General features: G+C 38.4%; 1 long non-coding RNA gene across 1 annotated transcript in view; it reads right to left on the reverse strand.

Annotated features, from left to right (window-relative positions):
• Nucleotides 1–3,083: 3,083 nt before the first annotated feature.
• LOC120323482 overlaps nucleotides 3,084–18,235 on the reverse strand; it is a 31,232-nt gene continuing 16,080 nt past the window's right edge. The window contains exons 3-4 of the long non-coding RNA XR_005563965.1: nucleotides 4,019–15,494; nucleotides 3,084–3,460 (exon numbers count right to left, since the gene is read on the reverse strand). This is a non-coding gene — a long non-coding RNA (uncharacterized LOC120323482). The remainder of the gene's footprint in view (nucleotides 3,461–4,018; nucleotides 15,495–18,235) is intronic.

Genomic DNA, 18,235 nt, shown 5'->3' on the forward strand with positions numbered 1-18,235 from the left:
CACTCTAATCAGTTGACAGAGGTCAGGCATAGGATATTTACTTTTTATTCCTACCAGATAAAACTGACCTTCTGCCTAAAACTGTGTCTGTGCTCAGGAAGCTGGAGTGAAAGATCCCTCCCTTATAACGGTGGATTGAAATTTACTGTGGCCACTTGTGAATTTAAACATTTGAAATCATCCATTAAGGCACAGCTGAGCATAAGAAAATGTCCACTGCCTTCATTAGGTTCTATTAAATCTTACCTATTTACAAATGCATCTCTGTGGCTTCTGCAGCAGTGACATGCACTGGAAGGAACAGCAACATTCCCATGAACTAGGCTCACACTCTTTCTGGAATAAAAAAAATGGACAAGCAGCCACATAACACAGAGATATCATTCTGCCTAAGGTTCTAGCGACACAAACCACAAGGACAAAGCTCTGGGAGCATCATTACAGTTAGGAGTAACTCCATACTTCTGTGATAAACTCTGAGGCACAGTTCAGCAATGCTAAACTGCAAAGGGGCTCCAGCTTCTTCTACAGGGCAGGGCAGATGTAACTTCTTACACACAACAGGAGAGCCTCATATAAATCAGATCATTTGGAGTTGAGTGTTAAAAAAGAACATACAGCTATTTCAAAGACATGGGCTCTGGGGGGAGGGAGAAGCTGCATAGGTACATATGTAAGTCCTGCAAATAAGGTGCTTTTGAAAAAAATGAAATGACAGTTGTTCTGTTCAATTATGTCCATACATACTCCTCAGCAGATGGTCAATGGCATCTGTACGGGTTTAAACTTGCTTCAAAGTTCTAACAGGTTCACTTGATGGATCTGCATTCTTCCCTCTCCTTTGGCACACTAATTTCATCACTCCCAGCAATGGTTTTACTCAGCACTTATAGACGTGCCACAGCTTGACAGCTATACAATTTACTCTCACTAACAGCAAAACAAAATGCACTTATGTCCCATTATACTTACCAGAGTCTGCCTTGGCCTAAGATTATAGGAGCATTACAATTTCTATTTTGCTGCAAAAGAGCAAACTCAAAATTGACTATTTTTCCTTCTTTCAAAAGGATCTTTTTTTCTGGTGCTTGATTTAAGGTCCACTTTTCTTTTGCAAGGCAGCTGATGCAGACTAGCATTAGTGACTGTTTGGTACAGTGCCTTTCATCACAATCATCTCACCACTGGTTTTCTGCAGTAAGTGTAACAAATAGCCCAAGTCCCAAGAGGGACCTTTACAACTAAACAGCAAAAAAACCCAAGAACAAAACCAGACCAAGTTCTTTGGAGAATGTGATGATATGGCTCACAGGTGTCAGTGGAACAGCATGCATTTTCATCAGCAGAAAATGTCATCCTGTGTTTTAACCAGAGAACTACAGGATTGTATATTCAATGGACTAAATAATTCCAAAAGTACTTCTGGTTCATCCTGTACCGAAAAGGACATTCTTTAAGGAGACATCTTCCCAAATCTACTACACACCTGGATCCCTGGGGCAAACATGCACCTCCATTTGGCTTATAAGAGAAGGTAATGAACAATCTCACTCTTAACTCACTAAGGTCACTGTATTCTGAAATAAATCAAAATAGAACCATGAGAGATAGTCTATCAGTCTCATAAACTGTTTCAATGATAGATATATGAGAAGTGCACGTATACTGGGAAAACTTTTACTTCCTCATTTCATCTTAGCACTCTCTCAACACAATTTTTTTCTTTCAGATATGATCCAAACTAAACTTAACAGGGAGGTTCCCATTGACCTCAGCAAGCTTTGAATCAGACCTGGAAATTAGATTCTGATCCTTTTCACAGGATTTATGGTCTTTACAGCCTATTCCTGCAAAAGTAGGACATTATGAACTCAGTGTTTTATGCATCTTAAAATAACTGTCGACAGATAGTGCAAACTATGCTGTTCATTTAAGCATATCCCTGAACCCTGGTTATTTGTCTATCTAATTCCACTGTAACTGACCCCTTGTCCCCGATTATGCTGCCTTCTCCACAGTAGTTCTAGGCCACCTGTCTTGTTGTCAGGGTAGGAAGCTCAGGAGAGAGGAAGAGTAACTGTTTGGCCATCTAATGTCATATTAATAATTTAAAACACAGTTTTAGCAATTTTTTTTCTTATATTATATGAAAGGAAGCAAAAAAAATGAATGGATAGCAGTAGTCATCCTTGACTATTGTAATATGGAACACTAGTTAATATTTAAAGAATATACACATTCATATGCAGAGAATTTTTCCCTAACTCTCCACAGTTCAGCCACAACCTCGGTTTATATCACCTTCCATACTTGCTTCAAACTGAAGTGACTAGTCAAACTACATGACAGACCAGCCCCTCAGCTTTATCATTCAGATATTGATTTAAGCAAATACTCCAAAAAGCCATAATTTTTGCAGAGTTCTTGCTTTATTATCAGTTTTCAAAGAACAGAAGTCTAATGGAAAGAGATAAATCGTTAGCCTGGAACTTCAAACTATCACAATAACAATAATGTAATCCCAGGCTAGGTCCACTCTGAGCAGGAGCAGCTGCTTCAGTACTCTACCCCTACAACCTAAGACTGTCCCGACTTGGAACAGACCCACTAGAATCATCAAAGTCCAACTCCTGGCCCTGCACAAGTGACAAGAATCACACCTTGTGCCTGAGAGCATGATCCCAAAGTTTCTTGAACTCTGCCAGACTTGGTGCTGTGATCACTTCCCTGGGGAGCCTGTTCCAACACCCAACCACCCTCTGGGTGAAGAATCTTTTTCTAATATTTAACTTAAACTTCCCATGACACAATTTCAGACCATTCCCTTGGGTCCTGTCACTGGTCACCAGAGGGAAGAAATCAGTGCCTGCCCCTCCTCTTCCCCTCATAAGGTCTTCCCTCAAACTCCTCTTTCCAGGCTGAACAGACCAAGTGCCCTCAGCCCCTCCTCACATGACTTCCCCTCAAGGCCCCTCACCATCTTCATTGCCCTCCTCTGGACACTCTCTAACACTTTAATATCTTTCTTATATCGTGGTGACCAAAACTGCCACAATATTCAAGGTGAGGCCTCACCACTGCAGAGCAGAGTGGGACAATCCCCTCCCTCGGCTGTCTGGTGATGCTTTGCCTGATGCCCCCCAGGACAGGGTATAGCACAAGGTACAGCCCTGTACCCTCACATGATGATGGCAGCCCTTTGGGGAAGACAAACAAAACCAAAACAACTCCCCTGTGAATCACCTAGCTCAGCCTTTTTCTGCTTTGGAGTTTCCTTTGGCAATAAGCAAATTCCTCCTCCACCTGCACATCTCAGCTATAGCATTCAATGCCAGGAGAGAGGGCGTGTGATGGAAAAAAACATCATGTCCTTTTTACAGCCAGTTACACAGGAGAACGACTGGAATGGAGCACAGCCTTGCAGGGGACACCCAGTCAGTGCCAGATGTCTGACTTCATCCTGTAAAAAGAAGAGGTAATGTTAAACCACCTGCCAGTAACTCACAGGCAACTCTACAGTGGAATATCCTTACTGAAAAGGATTACAGCCCACCATCACACCTCTAAAGACCCTCGCAAAGAGGTGTTCTGATTTAGCAGCATTTTAAACACACTGTTTGGAGGCCTAAGTGAGTCCACAAACAGTGAGGCAGGGAGAAGTCAAGGGTAGCAAATTCATTCTACATTTAAGGGGAGACTGGTGCTTTAGCAGGAAGCCTTTATGGCACCCATACTCAATGCTCAGACAGTTTTGCAGCACTCTCATTCAACCAAATTTTTTATCGTTAATACGATGTCATACTTGGGGGAAAATGTAGACAGAACTGAAAATCTTCAGAAGTCAGCTATTAAACGAGAAAAGAGTAGTTAAGTATTTCTTGTTTGAGAAGATGTTTGACTATTTAATCAACAAATTTATGGGATAAATTTCTGTTTGGAAAATAAAACACTTTCCCTGACCCCAGCTGGCACAACTGGAGAATTCAGGTTTTATTTATAGCTACTTTAAACTACTGACCTGTCAGGGTGACTTTGCTGTCCTTTGATACTCTGCTTTGCCATAACTGCAGAGGTTTTCATTGTTTTGAGCTTCAGTGTTTCCAGAGGTTTGCAGTTAGTTTCTGTATTGAAGGTTCCCTTTTGGTGCCTCTAGGTTTTCCACAATGTTTTCTAACAAATAGATCTGATTTTAATTAAGGAAGGTAAAGAAATAGATCAGATGCTCTATAGTTATACACACCCCTGGTCAAACCTTCTGTCAGAGGAAACCCAGTGGCAACAAAACATCTCCACAGCAGAACACAACCAGGTTTATACAGAGAGGCTGAAACACTCTTGGTTCACAGAGATTTGTGATGCATTTTGATTCTCCTCTACCTCCTTCAGGTAAAAGTACTCATTTACATTGAATCAACTCCAGTGATTCAATGGATGAATCTTTCAAACATGATTTTTTATGCCTACTCTTTTGAAAGGCACAAGTTAAGAAAGTCAAAATTGACCTAGAAACTGAACAATACATGCACCTATTTAGCATCTGAATAACTTGTAGTTAATTTTCAGTATATGTGACTAATACAAGCATTGTGATAAACTGATGTGTCGTTGGAATTTACACAAAAAATAATTACCTGGAGCTTTCGTAGAAGTAGAACAAGAGCAGAATTATCACATTGAAAATAAATTTAGCAAAGTTTTCTAGGCAACCTTGACAGCTGTCTACTGGTGGGAATTTACTGCTGTGCATGTATGGAATTAATCCATAATTTAACATCCATGCTAGCTTACATTTCTTTAAAAGTCTTTTTTCCTACTTGATTGACTGATATGACCCTTCCCTCACATCAGCCAGGGATACAATTATTTATGTGATAACAACCTCAATTCGCAAATTACTTAAATCTAATGGGGCTTTATTTCATTACCATACTGGCTGTAATTCCAAGTCAACATTCATTACTCACATCGTCCCATTTTAATGCAAACAACTATGCATTGTTGAGAAGTTATTTATAATATCCTAAATATTTGACCGTGGAAGAAACGTGCACTTTTGCCTAGGAAAAAGTAAGAAAAACCCCAACACCATTCTATATTATGTAAACAAATAGAAATCTCAGTTCAGGACTTCCTTGTCCTACAGTCATATAGGACATACAATTAAAGAACCATCTCTCCAGACAACGTTCTATACAGCCAGGATGTATCATTTCATTTACGTATCTGCTTCCTCACCATATCAAGTGCCTATCTAGCCATAAACTGCTGTTTTCTTCCCACTTTCAAGCCCTAAAGAATCAATTACTGCAGTGTGTCGTTAATTCATTTCCAACCTGGGCCATACAAACATTTCAGTCAGAACTCATTTTTTTCCACACTGCCAAGCAGTGACCAGGCAAAGGGGGCACAGTACATCCTTCCATGGATCTGCCTCAAATTCAGCACTTCTCCAAGTCCAAGTGACACATAACATCCTGTGTAATGAGCAGAGTGACATGTTAATTATTCTTGTATCGGTAAGGACAGCAAAAAATCCACCAACAATAAACCAAAACTAAACAGCTCTATGAAATTCACTACTATTTGCAACTCCACTGCATTTACAGGCTGGATATCCAGCCAGTCTGCATAGCTGGCTCCAGGGATAACTTGCATATTTCTCTTAGGGATTAAAGTTCGTATGTTAACCCAGAATCTGGGTGTGACCAGCTGCTTTCCAAATTAGATTTTTGTTCTGTCAGCCTGCTTCCAGTGCTAGAACAGATGAACATTATAGTTCATTGCTTCCATTTTTTTTCCTTGTATGGACAGTTCCTGTTTCCTACATTTAATTGTGGATTAATGCCCTTCAGCTCAGATCCTGGTTTCTCTCTCCAAGAACAGAAGCTTGAACCTTATCTGGTTAGTCTGTCCCACCCAAAGCAGTTAACTGATAGCAAGAAGGCAGCAAATATAAACGTACAATGTGCCTAATAATCTGTTTCTAGCAAAAACAGGTCCCTTTCCAAAAATTCATTTAGGTAAGTAAAGCCAGTGAAGCACTCATGATTTCTTCAGAAGTTTTTCTTACATGGGTCACTGCCCATGAACTATTAGAAAGTAACCCGTCCATTTACTTTGAATGAGCCTTGGCAAATAGTCAGGAACACTCAAAAAACTCATGAAATGCCAGGGGCTCCTTTCCATTTCCTGTATTTGGTACATTTCACACCTTCCAGAGGATGCTTATTTAGGCATAGGAAACCACCTCAAACTGCTTTATCGGGAGCCAACCATTACGAGACTGAAACTTCAGTCCCAGAATTCTGCAACCAACAAATTGGAATTCTGAACTAAATAATTCACTTGGTAACAGTGTTAACTTTAGCAAATGAACAAACCCACCAGAATCCAGGGAGGAATTGTTTGCAACTCACCATGGCAACAGTGCACCAAGGCCAGCTATCAAAACTCACCCCTCCCCACTAAACGACTTCTCTTGCAGGAATAGACAGAACATCAACAACCCTCTCCCCAGCCTCCTTTTAAATACAAATACAGATTTCAGTACCACACTTCGCAAATAATATGTAGGTTGTTTGTGGTGTTTTGTCATTGTATGTTTCTTTTTTAAAAAAGAAATAAATTTGTCTTTCTGTACTTAAAGGAAACGCTGAAGAGCAATTTGTGCAGCCCCTCTCCAGCTCAGGAACAGGCCGAGCCCGCTCCCATTAATGTCAATAGAAGCCTCACAATTGACTTCAAGGGGGAAGAGAATCAAGCCTTGTAGAGTGCAGGAGTACACTGTTAAGTACAATAATATTTGTTTCACCTTCACCCATCTTAACCTCTTAAAAGGCTTAAATTTACAGGCAACAGTGTCTGCTCCTCTCAAAGGGGTTTTGCAAATGCGTAGCATTAATCTGTCACTTGATTTTCCACTTGAGCTGGTGCACACAATGAGGCAAAGAGCAGCAGAAAGGTATGTTGGTAATGACTCCCACTGATAAATCCATACATATTTTACATTGGAGTGTGACCCTTACACAGATTAGGCTCTTATTTTCCCACAAAAGGTGATTTGCATCTAGTTGGTTTCCTTCCAGATGGTGACCAGAAAGTGCACCAGGGAGGCTTGCACCAGACACCCTCAACATTCTAATAGCCTCAATATGGCTTTTGGATTTATGGCTAAATCATCCCATTAGTACACAGCTCTATTACAATACAACTGTAAATGTAATCATGTGAGATAAAGGCTATCCTTCAGCAAGGACAGCTGCATAGCACTAACAGCTTAGTCTTACCTGATTTAGCATATGCTTTTTAACTCATATATTTTGAAATAGGAAACAAGAAAAATGTCTGTGTCACACCACAGTGAACACTACACATCTGCAAAGCATTTTTTCTGATGAGTCTTCTTGCTCTGAGTCCTCACTTATCTTCCGCCTTTATCTTATTCTTTCGATGTACTCGTTTATTACAAAAAATATTTCTATGGTATCCCATTTCTTTCTAATGTAACATCATCAAAGATAAAAGTAATACACAAGTTCAAGAACTGCATCCTTTTCTGCATCTATACAGAGAATCTATACTTGCTGCAAGCTGTATGTCCAAAATGTATTGCAGTGATTTTGTTCACATATGTTTAAAGTAACGCATCTATTCATTCTCAGGTGTGGCTTTTCGGTAGATAAGTCAAATAAAACAACTTCTCTGCTTTGCCAGGGAAATGGCTGAGAGATATTTGACTCTGTCCTGCCCCTAATCCATCTCTTCTGACAAGACTGAAGAAAGCAACTTCTGTCTCCGTGTGCTCTCTCTCAGGTGGGCTCCACTCTCCCAGGCAGTGGGGCTGCAGTGCTGCTTTGCCCTTCCCTCTGCTGTCTGTGCTCTGGCATGAGACCCATGGATTTGGTCCTAAACATCTGCCAATGCAGGTGTTAGTTGATGCAACTGCTTCTCATATAAATGGGTTCTTTCCTTCTGGCTGCTCATCAATTCCTCAGGTCCTGAGTATTCCTAGTTCCTTTCTTTCCTGCTGCCACTTACCAACGGATCTGGCTCACCTAATAGATGAGTGATGCAATAGTTTTCTCTTAGCAAATGTATTATTGCTCTGAAGCCTCCTGTGTACATATATTTTACGTGAAGATGGCCCCTCTGGGCCACTTCCCTGCTAGCCAGTGACGGGCAGTTATCTTCACACTAGATCATTCTGCAATCACTCACATTTATAGCTCCCTCCTTACATCAGACAGTTCTTTACAGAGGAGCTTGTTAATTCTCAGATTCCAGGCACCCCTTTCAACAGAAATTACTCTGTGACTTAATTACAGAGAAATTAATTATACCTGATCTGCAACATAGGTTTGTACTGCTCGTTTTGTCCTGTCTCCTCAGGCTGGAAACACATCCCTGTTCATTGCTTTTAGCAAAAAAGTCACTAAAGACCCCTATTTACTAAGCAGCAGGCTCATATTTGCTGATGATCACCAGAGCCTCATTCTCTCATTTAACTTTTGGAACCAAGACATTTTTAGTGCTGCAGCACAGGTTCTCCTCAGGTTCCAGGTCCCACACAGTGGCTGCAGGAAACCAGAGCAGAGTTGGGATTTCATGTCACACACAAATAAATCCACCCCTGTAGCCTGTTCAGAGCTGCAAGGAGAGGTGGTCTCTCCTATTTACTATCTAAGCACACTCCCTGAATGAATACAGCTGCACCTTAGAAGTTTAACAGATCATACCATTTATGACTGTTATAAAGAGAATTAATGCAAAGTATAAAAATAAAAATAGAATTGCTGAAAGGAGAGCACAAAAAATCATTGCATTCCCCCACGTCTGAGTAAAGTACACTATTCCTGAATGTAGCAACACTGGCAGAGTTGGTATTGACCTATCATAGTGTTCTACAACCTCCTATCCAACACCCTAATATCACCTTGCACCTCAAAAATTAACTCTGTACAGACAGAAACCATTAAACTAATATGACTTTAAGCCATTCATCAATAGTCACACAAAACTCTGTTTTACCTGATGAGCCATTCTTATCAATTATGTAATGTTCATTGTCTTTAATGTTCAAACATCTCAATAGCAGCATATTCCAAAAGTAATTAATATTCAATTAGCTCAAAGCCTTCACATTTGCATATTAATATTTGCTTTATAAGTCCCACAGAAAGGTATTTGAAAGGCTAGGAGTGCTGTGATCTTGTTAAAAAGTACAAATTTTAGGATTATTAGATTTTGAACACCTTTCAGGCAATGCTTCTCGAGTCACAGATCCTCATGCATTTTTTTCCCTGAACTCTAGATCTTCCACTGAGAAATCAGACTTTAAACAGTTTGACTCTATTACTGGTGCAGTCACATAAACCAGATTGAGGATGTACAACCTACAGTATTGCATAGCAAAGAAATAGTCTAAAATGAAGGATTTTTCAAAGTGAAATTCCAAATACGTTCAGGGCTAAAGCACAATATTGATTTTGCTGCTTCCATGAATGTATCAGAGATACTTCCTAGCAGAACAGAGGTGTAAATGATGGGAGGGACTACCTTGATCACCCTGAAGTCCTAAACATATTTAGTAGAGTTAGATTAAAATGTAAAATCAACACCCATTCTGCCCATACATACATGCAGCAGTTGAAAAACTCTCACAGCCTGTAATGTATATCTTTAGTATAAAAGATAAAAAACCCCTTCAGACATCACACAGAAATAATGAGAAAGTATATTTAGCAGCACTGAAGGTCTTGCACTTCCAGGGAGCCACAGTGAAGCAGATGAACTAAGCCCAGGAAGTGAACTTTGCTCCATAAACCAGAAGAGCATAGAAAAATAAAGATCCCAACAGCCTGTGTCAGTGTAAACAAGGATGAGAGGGTGGGGGAGAAGAGAATTCCTTACTCCCCTCAAATCTGGCAACTGCATGCCAGATGGCAGTCCCAAGCATGGGTGGAAAACATAAACAGGATCATTAAGATTTCCTATAGGAATGGCAGTATAGCATGTTCAGACTCTCATCTTTAATTCCTAGCAAAGAAAAATTAAAAAAAACCCAACAAATGTAATGATGAAAAAATCTGAATGTATGAGGGGGAAAGAATTCTTCTTCGATCCTTCAGGTACTTAGTGGCAATCCTCAACTAATATAACTGATTAAAACCAAAAAGACACTCAGTTTAACAACTCTTTCTAATCCATTTAAAATATTCAAGAACATCCTAGCCCTGAATATAACTCTTTCCTTGAATTTGTCAGGATCCATTTTCAAATGCCGTGTTCTTTAGCCTTTTACTCTACTTTGAAGTTATAAAATTAACTTCAGTTCTCTTGTTTACAAACTCGGTAGTGGTGCTGAACTAGCCATAAAAGCATTGCATGGAGCACAGAATCACAGCTCTTTCATCCTTACTAATGGATTAATTTAAGAACATTCAGTAGCATAGGATAGTGGAAATTTATAAACTGTATTATCATTGTTTTCTAAAGTAACAAGAGGCATTTAATTACTATCAAAATTTCACACGTGGCTTCCAAACACAAGGTGTCAGGACTATAAATGTTATCTGGAAAAGTGCTTTAAAAAGGGACCTCAGAAAGCGCAAGATGTTACGTAGAAAATATGTGTAAGAGTTAAAAAAAATTCCCCCCTGCCCCTCAAGAACCTCACTGGTTGCTATTTTCAGACATCAGTCCAATCCAAATAACCCCAAACTTTCCTCTTATGTCTTCCCCACCAAGCCAACCAGATACATCTCTCAGCCTCATTTCTCCCCCTAAAGAGGTCAGTTTTATCTCAGCTTTTTCATCCTCATTGTTTTATGCTAGCTTTATCCTCAGCTGTAATGCTGCTTCCCATTTCCTGTTCCCTAAATAAACAGAAAATTAGGTTTTCAGTGCAGATACCAAGTCCTATCTTCTTTCTTCCCTGCCAAAAATAACTTGTTTCAGTGAGCTTGCTGGAATCATCACAGTGCTCAGATTTAGAAAGGCTGTTTTTATAGCCTGTTTAAACAATATATTGCAGCTGGTCTGAACCAAACCAGAAATACTCACACAATCTTTGTTAAGCTACTGTCTCCACAGTTAGGAACCTAAACTCTATGCAATCCACATGGCATTTCCTTTAAAGCCCCTTCAGTGATCACTTCAAATGCTTAACAAATACCATCCTACTCAACTACAGTTAGAAGACAAGATTTGCCACGAAGGCAAAATGTAATCTGCAAAGTCTTTATTCTTCTTGAAACAAATTTGAAAGAACTAAGTTTATTTTTGGTCCCACCACTTCATTTCTGGTTCATTAGAAGGTGTATTTCCTCACCTGCAAAGGAACAAAGCAGAACAACTTAATTCAATGCCATTGAGCAGCACATTTCAGAGCTGAACAGAGTAACATGGAAAACACATGGAAACTATCCCCAGAAACACTATATGACTAAAAAACTCCACTTTGTACACAGTATAAATATCAAGTGCCTTATATCAGGACCCTGCGAGTGAATCTTAACTCACTATGTCAGTATTAAGACATAATTTCAGGTTATTATATGCAAATAGCATTGCAAAAGGCATTGGAGATTTCCTCCAGCAACCTCTGAGCAATCTCTGTACCATACATACCTTTCACCACTACATTTTACTCATTCAAGAGAAATCATAAATGTGCTCCAGCCCTCTTATACCAATTAATTTCTTAGCACGGGATTAGCACGTTACAGGGATTGTTACAAACCTACATTGTATCAGGCACCTACTGCTCCTGAGCAACGTCTTTCAAAAATGTAAAGTCAATTTGCAAATGAGAGGCACTTGCTTACCCTGGGCTATTATATTGGGACTTATTTTGGATACTGCACAGTTTGGGGAGTTTTTAGCTTTCAGAAAGCGACAATTAAAGGCTTTAGGCTCACAGCAGGTGTTAGTGCTTGTTTTTACAATACAGTCAAAGCTTCTGTTCCTCAGTAGATTGTTCTTCCAACCTTACTTCAAATATTCTCCACAAAACCTGCTGCCTGCTAACTTTTGTTGTTGGCAGTGCCAGTATCAAGGTCACCCATCAATATACATCAGTTGTACACAGCTTTCTTTCTTCCCCCTCTGAGACTGGAATTACAAAAACTCTTCCTGCCTATGTAGCTCAGCTCTGTGTCTTGCAGAGGGCATTTTCAGAGCCTACACCTTGTTTTAGTTTCAATAACTTTCAATAACATCTGACCACTTAAGCTTCCTATTGATAACGGTGGAAACTAACACAGCCACCCCTATTTAGTGCAGGATACAAACATCCTTTTCTCTTCTTACTACAACTTTTGCTGCAAACACTCCAGCTCAGTTCTACTTTTCAGCTTTTATTCTTGCACAGGGATTTGAGAAAGAAACAAAGAAACAACTGCCCCTGGAACACTGCAGTCCACATTCTTTTTTAGCCTACTTATCCTTAACTGTCAGGTGTTTTATCTCAATTTTGTTACCTATGAGAAAATTCATTGCAAGTATCTTTCACTGACAGGTATATTTATAGTCTTGGACTTCTGCAGCAGCCCAGCCACAAACAATTAGACCACTGCATTCAAATGTACAACTGCTATTCCTGCTCCAAATCCACTGAGAACCCTCCTGCAATTCCTTACTATGTATTTTCCACATAGGCCTGCATGCAAATGAAGCAAAATAATCTGCTCTTTGCTGGGACTGTATGGAGCCCTAAACAGCCTGATTGGATTATGAGATGTTAAGACTTCTCTCAGTTAAGTTTACATTTTAAAGACCGAAAGATTCCTAAATTTCGAATCACCTATTTCCATATATTCTGTCCACTCTTTCCATTACTCATGATCCATTCAGACACTTCTGTCTTCAACCTGCCTTTCTCCTGGATTCATTTTCATCTGCAAACTCCTTCATGATTATTAATTTACCTTCCTTTTTATTCTAAAGCCCTCCAGCTTCTTCTCCAGTATCTCTCAATTTACTGTTATTCAGTAATTTGGTTTTCCTTCTCTTTTATACATCTTCTTCAACCATGCAACTGAATGCATGCACCTACATCTTTCACCTACCTGTCAAGTGTGATGGACTCTAAATAAATATTTAATATATAGTTTTAGGACACATAGTTTTAACAAATTTTAAAAATTATCTAAAATATATCACTTGTAACCTTAAAATTATGTCTGTTTTTACAGCTCTGATACAGCAAGGCACGTACTTTAAAAAAAGTTAGTCTGTTAGGAAGGCTGAATGCTGCTGTATCAAATAACAGCTCACATTTCCTGAAAAGCTCTTCCACAGCCTACAAACCTCTGTTTTGCTTAATTTGTCATGAACTATTCCTGAATAAGCACCCCAAAGATCTGAGGACTTACAAGCAGAATTAACTTACACGTTCTTCTACATTAACAGCCTAGCATTTTACCTTTATACCACTGCTTTTAGGCTTTATTTAATTCTCCCCAACCTCCAAATGGTAGAATATTACCAAATTTCTTAGCAATACCGAGTAAAGCATAAAAATTATTTGTTGTGCTACTTTCCAGAGAAGCCAATATAACAGACAATGTTTAGGATTAGGTAATAAGCGTTGTAGTTACTCCATACATTACCCCTTAAAAATTTATATACACCAAATGGAACAGACACTAATCCCAAATATGCCAGTATAAAATCCTTTGCAAGCAATAGCTCGTGTTTTTCTGCTATTTTTCTGCTTTAAGTTTATTCCACATCTGTTGTAGTAGAAAAAAAGTGGAATCTGGCCCAAAGGCTACTTCTAATAAATCCTTTCCTTTATTAGTAGAAACATTGTTATTCACAATGCAACATATGTTCCTCAATTACGTTTTTGAGTAAAAGTATTAATGACATTTTGGCCATATATCTACTTATCCTTTTCAGAGCAAGTTTTCTTTTGACACATTTGCATTATATAAAGTTCAGAAACTCATAATTAAAAAATAAATAATTATTAATTAAAAGTTTGGGATCTCAGTGCCTCTTATTTGCAGTAAAATAGAAGCCAAATGCAGACCCATCAAATGATTTTGAGCTGCACTCAGCTACTGAAAAGCATTTTTATGAATATTCCAACATAATGCATCCTTTTGAATAACCTACTTTCTAATGGTGCACCTTCATCAGGATATGAACCAAGCAGAATTTAAATGTTCAGCCCTTCTTACCTTTGTAATGCCAATGTAAATCCTTAAAGTATGGAGAAGTAAAATGGGATGGGAATTTGAAATGGAACATTTCAGTGTTTCTGAGTGAGAATTAAATTTTGTAATCTGGTCACATTCAACAGTATCTTTGCAAATTCTTTCATGACTGAAGTGAGGCATTGAAAAAGGAGATGCTCCCAATTATTTGTATGTTATACTGATAATTTTTAGTCATTCAACATGGCTTTCAAGAGTAGCAAACAAATACCAAGATATTCTATGAAAATTGCTCATATGGATCCTAATACAAACTTGGATTAGTATTATTCTAGAAGTGAAAACAAATAGACCACACTAAAAACTGGTATAAAATCAAAATTCAGCATTTCCTTAAACCATCTGAAATCTGTATTGTCCTCATTACCTGTTTTTCTATTATGTTCTCTGAATACTCACAGGGAAGAACATTATTCTTTCTGTTTGTGCTTTGTATTAAGCATGTGTGAAAAGTACTGACTTTCAACTCCTCAGAATGAAATCTTCTATTTCTTTTTGAGTCAGGTGGGCACAAATGCTTATGGAATTAACACATGTGAAAAAGCTACATCATGGAAGTTTTGGGTTTGTCTTACAAGTGCCACTATAAAGTTTAAAAGTACCTCATTCTCCCATTTATTTCAAATGTGCTTCTAAATAGCCCTGAAAACCACGGTAAAAGCCAAACACATTCTAAATGCTTTCTAAAAAAAATAAATTGACTTAAACATTAATTAAAGGACCACAAATATGATCACTGCTGATTAAACCAGTGAGACCCACTTAGAACAAGAATTCTCATCTGCTAGGAAGAGGGGATATTTGTTTCATATTGTATACTAAAAGAATACCTTCGGACTTTTAACAGTGTGGGTTGGATTTGAATGTGATCAATAGTGCATTTCATCACCAACAACCTTCATTATTTAGTTTCCTTAAACAATCTCTCTTAATTTTCTGCCACGGGCTTGCTCTTGAATTATCTCCCTCTCTAAAGCAGAATGTCTTTCAATTCCCTTTGAATGCCAGACTTGTCCTACTGCCAGGAGGAGTGAGTGAGGAGGCTCATGGAGACTCTCACAGGCTTCGTGTGAGCAGGAGGTTACAGTCCCGCTCTCTCTCTTTTTTAACCAAAGAGAGCTGGAATGATGGAGGTGTGCTGACCTGCAGGAGCCAAAACATCCTCCAGTGTTTGAACTTACCTTTTTAAAGCTCTCACACGCTGCTGTCCATGTGTCCCAGTTCAATTCTTCCAACAGCCCAGAATATATATTAAAGTGGAGACAGCAGCCTCTGCAAATGAAGATACCATCAGGTAACATTTCTTTTGTTTACTTAGCATCTATGCTGGAGTAGGAGGAAAAGAGCAGAATTCAGCATTTTTTTATCACACATGGACCTGACTTCATTCTCCTGATATCACTTATATCCATGGCTTTTTTCCTTCAGTAATTGTAGAAAATGTGTTCAAAGCCACAAACATAAATGATGCTAATGGGAAGTTTGTGTTTGGGAGGCCATACTGTGAATTGCTGAAGATGAGAAGAACTGCACCAATAAAAATCTCCAGGTATGTTAAAGAAGACATTAAATACTGAATTAATACATTCCAAGCTTAAATATATGAATTTTGAGATCTCTGAATGTTAAGTCAGATGCCTTGGGCTGTCAGTAGAAAGTTAAACTTGCAGATTAAACCTGCCTTAGTCCTAAAAGTGACATCTTAAGCATTTTGAATTTTGAGAAATTAAAAGAAAAGCAAGCTAAGTTGTTTGGTTTGTTTTTTTTTCTGCTCAGCCTAAGAATCTCCAAGAAAATGAAAATACAAGACTTTAAATCTTTTCTTGTTAAAGTATTATAGCACACCAGCCAATATTTCCTTGAAATAATACTCAGCACAGCAAAGTACATGTCTTTCAGTACTACAAGTACAAAAAAAGACATATCTCCAGGCAATCATGGAAAATGCTTTCCCAATTTAAAAATGAAAATGGTCTTGTTAGCATTTTTGCTAAGTGAAATATCTGAAGAGAGTTATAAAACAACCATAGGAATTAGAAAATATTATTCTTCAGCTCACAAGTCATGCTTTTGATTTTAAAATCAAAATCACAGGCAAAATGATAATTAAAAGAAAAAAATATACATCTATATTTTTGGGAAGTTGGACCTCATCCAAGACAGCACAGTGAGGTTTCCTGTATTTCCAAGCTTTTTATTCCTTATGGGTAAGGCCTAATTGTTAGATCCATTTTTAGAATCAGAAATAAACTCGTATAATTCCTTTAGAAGTCAATCAGTGCTGCCCTGAAGTCAAATAAAGGTAATGCTCAGAGGTAACTCAAGGTTGATGCTTCTAATGGTTCAAACAGCAGCTCTTTCATTATTCCTGATTATGTATATATGGAACAAAATACAAAAATAAATAAAAATCTGCTTTATTCACATTTCTTATTAGCTGTTCCTATCCCCTTACAGGACTTACTCTAAAATTCTAACTCAGCCATTGACTTCAGAGAGAGTTGGATCAAGACCCAAAAGAATAAAAGCACTTGTACTTTTTTTTTACCCATGTAAGAATCTGAAATTAGAATTCCTGTAAGATATTTCTGCTTAGTGCATTTGAAACAATCAAATTTTGCAGCTGAAATCTCAGAAATGCAACTGCATTATCAACTAGAGTCACTGTAATAATGACAAAGAACGAAAATGATATAGTTTCAATACAACTCACAAAACTCATTAGAGCAACTTATTTTCATGGCAAAGCCAGCAAACACAGCAGCAAACGAATGAAGCTCATCCTGGCCCGTGAGCTGATGTTGATATGTAAATTCAGATAACACAAATGAGCACACCTGTCAGAGTTTCTCTCACAGACTGGATAAAACAGAAATCTTAAAAGCAGCCTCATTCCCTGAAGCAATGCTGCCATCTTGCGAGGGAAAAGATGAAGCCAGCGCTTTCATTTAATAGAGATATGCCAAGTGCTGGGGAGATCTAGGAGACACGGGGGTAAGGAATCACCAGGGATGTGAACTGGACATTTGCTCCCCCTCCACGGACACAGGTCTTTGAAAACAGAGTGGAAATGATAAGCAATACTGTCCAGGAACGTGCTGCCTTGAGTAGCAAGCAGAACACTCAACGTCGCAGTGGTTAATTCCAAACTAAGTGAACTGGCATTTCAGGTGAAAAGGCAAGCAAAGGAACCACAGGCAGGCCGTGCTTGCAGTTGGTGAATCCCACTCCCTTTCTTTTAACTTCCACTGTGCAGCTGGTATTTTGTATTGCTGGATTGGAAAACCCAAGCAATTTAAAAAAAAAAAAAAAAACCAAAACATTTTGCATGGCCAGAGCCATCCATCCATCCATCTATCTTTGATATTATGGATCAAGGGACAGAATGCAGGTTGCTGACAAAAAAAACCCAGGCCATTGTTATTCTTGCTATAATTCAAATATTTTATATTTTTCTAATTCTCTACATTCTAACTCTCTGCATCCTCATTCTAATGCACACACACCAGATTTCAAGACAAGAATTACAACCACTTATAGCTGGATTGAATTTAATAGCATGGGCTGCTATTAAAGGCAGACTGAAATTTTCCAACAATGCTTTTACAGCTGAAAATGTCACTTCAAGTGCTGCACATCCTCAGCAGGAATCTGTTTTGAAAAACAAGTAAAGTAGCTTTAATATGATCAAAATACACCCACTTCACCTTTGTGAATGGAATATTTCAGTCTTCTATTTCCATTTTTATAATGTGTAATGCAGAAAACAAAATTTTATCATGTTTCACTTTGTGAAAGTAACAAGAAAATTTATAGTATTCTAGAGACCATGTGCCATAGAGTCTGCATACACATTCAGCTTTCACCTGGGAATACTGAAAAAGTTCCTAACATCAATCTATTGGCACACCTAAAGATTTCCTGTGGTTAGGAAAAAAAAAAAAATCACCTGCTCTTCCTGGCTGCAAAATTCATGTCTTCCTGCAAAGCCCTCACAGCAGAAACAGCTTCAG

This window comes from Pipra filicauda, unplaced genomic scaffold, assembly GCF_003945595.2.
Source record: "Pipra filicauda isolate LSUMZ 115617 unplaced genomic scaffold, ASM394559v2 scaffold26_size5592650_pilon, whole genome shotgun sequence".
Lineage (NCBI taxonomy): Eukaryota > Metazoa > Chordata > Aves > Passeriformes > Pipridae > Pipra > Pipra filicauda.